General features: G+C 41.2%; 1 pseudogene; it reads right to left on the minus strand.

The window, feature by feature from the left end:
- The window catches only part of LOC107602778 (uncharacterized), a 3,181-nt pseudogene extending 1,577 nt beyond the window's left edge, over positions 1–1,604 (minus strand).
- Positions 1,605–4,197: the final 2,593 nt, after the last annotated feature.

Genomic DNA, 4,197 nt, shown 5'->3' on the forward strand with positions numbered 1-4,197 from the left:
CTGGTAGATCCAGGCTTTAAATCTACCAGGCAGACCGGACTTGTCAACCTTAGTGAGCCAAGCTCCAAGTTCTTTGTTGGACTTCTGGATGGCGGCAGAGTCTTTCAGGCTAGAGTCAAAAAGCTTCCCCAAACTCTTAAAAGGTTGCTCCGCGATGGTTGGGATGTAAACGGAACTTGTCAGCCACTTTCCCCTTCTTCAGCACCATGGACCTTGACTTGGAGGGCTTAAAACTCATCCTTGCCCAGGTGGTGAGTCTCTCAAGTCCTTGTAAGATCCACCTGCTCCCTGGGACCGATGTCGTTGTAATAGTAAGGTCATCCATATAGGCTCTTATAGGGGGCTGTCGTACTCCTGACTTGGTTAAGGGCCCTCTACATTCCACCTCGGCTGACTTGACCACCATGTTCATGGTAAGAGCGAAAAGAATAACAGAGATGGTACAGCCTGTTATTATTCCTTTCCCAATACGATGCCATGTTTCTGACACTGAAGTGACCCGCATCCTAAAATTATTGTAGTAATCTAGGATCAGGTCCTTAATCTTACTGGGAACATGATGGAGGTGTAGAGCGAGCTCGACTAGCTTGTGCGGTATGGACCCATAGGCATTCGCCAGGTCCAACCACAAAACAACTAGGTCGCCTCTGTTCTCATGGGCCTCTCTGATGAGTTGTGTAACTACACCAGTATGTTCCAGGCAGCCGGGAGCTCCAGGAATCCCCCCCTTCTGCACTGAGGGGTCGATGTAGTTATTCTTGAGGAGAAACTCTGTCAGTCTTCGTGAGATGATGCTAAAAAACACCTTCCCTTCAACACTCAATAGTGAGATGGTTCGAAACTGGTTGATGTTTTTTGAGTTCTCCTCTTTAGGAATCCACACTCCCTCAGCACACCTCCACTGGTCAGCAACTCTTCCTCTTCGCCAAATCACCTTCAAGATCTTCCACAGGTGCCGGAGAAGATCTGGGCAGCGCTTATAGACCAAATAAGGAACGCCACTGGGGCCTGGAGTAGATGCTGAGAGAGCTGCCTTGATGATCTCCTCAACCACCTTCAGACTTGGCCCCTTCAAGTTGAACTCTGTTGTTGGAGGGGCGGAGCTGACGAGAGCTTTGTTGGGCTCCAGGTCTTGCTCTCTCAGGGAATCGCTCACTGTGTCCTGGAGGAAGCGATTCACTTCCTCTATTGAGCACTCAAGCCGACCGCTACGCTTGTCCCCGAGCAGTTGTTTTGTAAAACAGAAGGGATTGGCAATAAAAGCCGCTCGCTTCCTGGCTCTTTCTCTCCCCCGTCTCCGGTGCCACTCTGCTCTGCGTAGGATTATCAGCTTCTTCCGCAGGATATTTTGCAGTTCTGCTAATGGTCGCTTCTCCTCATCAGTAGCTTTCTTGTACTGTTTCTTGAGGGTGCGAAGCTCCTGACGCAGATTATGTATCTTTGTAGCCCTACGGTTCATGGTGTAAATGGTAGACTTGGTTTTTCCTTTCTCTACCCGGCCGAATCTTTCCAAGGCATAGCTGAAGATGATGGTAGTCATCGTTTGGAGTCGACTGTCAGCATCTCCTTTGGCTGTGGCTTGGATGATGTTGGACACATCCTTATCAAACTGCAGCCACTCACTCCGTTTAAATGGTAGACTTGGTTTTTCCTTTCTCTACCCGGCCGAATCTTTCCAAGGCATAGCTGAAGATGATGGTAGTCATCATTGGAGTCGACTGTCAGCATCTCCTTTGGCTGTAGCTTGGATGATATTGGACACATCCTTATCAAACTGCAGCCACTCACTCCGTTTACTGGCTGGGGCCATTTAATCCGCTGCTGAACTACTCTGCTGGGATTTGGAGGCTCTGGTGCGTGGAGGGACTGGGCTCTGTGGGTTGCCTCCTGGCCGGGCTCCTCCTGCATTTCACCAGGTTCAAGACCTGTGTGTTGCACCTCACTCTCCCGCTCCAAACATTTCATTCTAGCCTGATGGATTATTTAGGCCCCGATGATTCTTGCACAGCTTTCCGCAAATGCATGTCACATTCATCTCTCCAGTAGTCGACCAAACTATTCTTGGTTGTCACCTAGTCTATTTCTAGGAGTCACTGGCTGAGCCAGACATTAACTATACAAGAAACATCTCATGAATGCACTGGGATGCATCCTCAGTGATGTACCCTGGGGTCATTGGGTTTTATATATAAATAATATATATAAATAAATACTTTTTACATTATGTGTTATATTTTCTCAATATAGGAAAAAAAAATTATTCGGATAAAATGACACCGAAAAGAAAGACAGACCAAATTACCCCTCTAGTACTAATAAATAGATTACAGGCTCATGAACAGGCTGACTAAGGATCATAAACTAGATTTCTAAAATACATATGTTGTGCATGGTTTCTATATCTGAAAATGCTTCAGTCATTTAGCGGCTCATTAACACCCGGAACCAGACTAAAACGTAATCCTCATAGCCGCAGCTGCATTTGCTTGCTCTTTTTAAGGAGATGTTTTTCTGTGTGACTCTGTGGTCTGGTCCACCCCAAACCAAGTCTGCTAATGGGCCTGTGGCCTGAGCCGCAGCTCTGTAATCTCACTAATTGCTAATGTGGAACGATGAAACATGCATGAGCTTTTGTTCTGCCTCATGTCTGAATTCTTTCTCTTGTTCAGCAGAACTCTTATTATTCTCTCTCTGTGCATTTTCTCCAGCTGCTAGAAATGGTCCATTAGCAGCCCCATATTTCCCCTTTAGAATCCAATTTGTGGATGTAATTGCACTCACTCTGTTTTTTTTTTCTTTCTGTAATTGTTCTGCGTAGTTTGCGTTGTGGAGATTGTCATCTCACAGAGCGAGACTTCAGTGTTTATTATAACAAACAGGGTCAAGAGGTCTTGAGTTTGATGGGGTAAGTGTTTTGCTGAAACATGCAAAGCGATACACGGTGACCTTTACCCTCATCATTTCTCTTTCCCCCAATGCAGCAAACTCCCCCATGAGCAGGAAGCTGGGTTAATAATGCATTACAGGCTCAAGAGAGATTCACTTTTTATATCAAGTGTTTTGACATTCGCTTCCTGTGATCTAAAGCAGAGCTTCTCTACTGGTGGGTCACAACCTAAAAATGGGTTGCAGGTCTGTTTTGTTTGGAAAAACAATGATAAATGCATCCTCTTGTCTTTTAAAACATCTGACTTATTTTCAAACAAAAATAAATATTTACCGTAAGATGTCCAGTCTGATTCTTTCCATAAATAAGTATTTAAGTGTTCTAAATATTAACTTTAAGTGAGTGTTAGATGACAGTAAAAATAAAAAAATAGGGGAAATGAGAATTTACGCAATTAAATTTTTTTCAATAATGATCAAATAATAATAATAATAAATAAAACAGTGACCTATAACCAATATAACACCTATATATTGTGCAACCCTAGCCCTTTGGTATTATACACACACACACACACACACACACACACACACACACACACACACACACACACACACACACACATATATATATATATATATATATATATATATATGTGTGTGTGTGTGTATGTGTGTGTGTGTGTGTATATGTGTGTGTGTATGTGTATGTATATATATGTATATTCTATTATAGTATTTATTAATATTTTTAACCCATGTTCATCTTTATATATTTTTTTTATTTATTTAATAGTTAGTTTGATTAATTATATTATATGCTTTTGGCATTTTTAGTATTATTTGTAACATTTCTATTTAGCTTTTAATTTATTCTATTTAGCTTTAATTTATTTTTATTTTAGTTTTAGTAATTTTAGTACTTCAACATAAACTTATTTCAGTTATTTGTCAAGGCAGTATTTCTAATTTTTTTATACATTAAGTTTTTCATTTAATATTTTGTTTTATTTTGTCTTGATTTAAATGACCAAAAACCATTTTAATATTTTTAGTCAACATTAACAACTGTTCTGGAGCCCCTGTTCCCCATCCACTTTCATTGTATGGAACAGAGCAGTGTGAACATGCTTCAGAACATGTTCTGAAGAAAGTTTTGTTCCAAGAAAGAAAGAAAGAAAGGAACTCATACAAATTTCTAGATACATTAGGCTGAATAAACAGAATGACAGAATCTTCATTTTTGAGTGATCTATTTAACATTTTGTTTACTCTTCTGCTACAAACAAGTTCAGTACTGTTGGGTCACTT

Source organism: Sinocyclocheilus grahami, unplaced genomic scaffold (genome assembly GCF_001515645.1).
Source record: "Sinocyclocheilus grahami isolate Dianchi unplaced genomic scaffold, SAMN03320097.WGS_v1.1 scaffold335.1, whole genome shotgun sequence".
Taxonomy (NCBI): domain Eukaryota; kingdom Metazoa; phylum Chordata; class Actinopteri; order Cypriniformes; family Cyprinidae; genus Sinocyclocheilus; species Sinocyclocheilus grahami.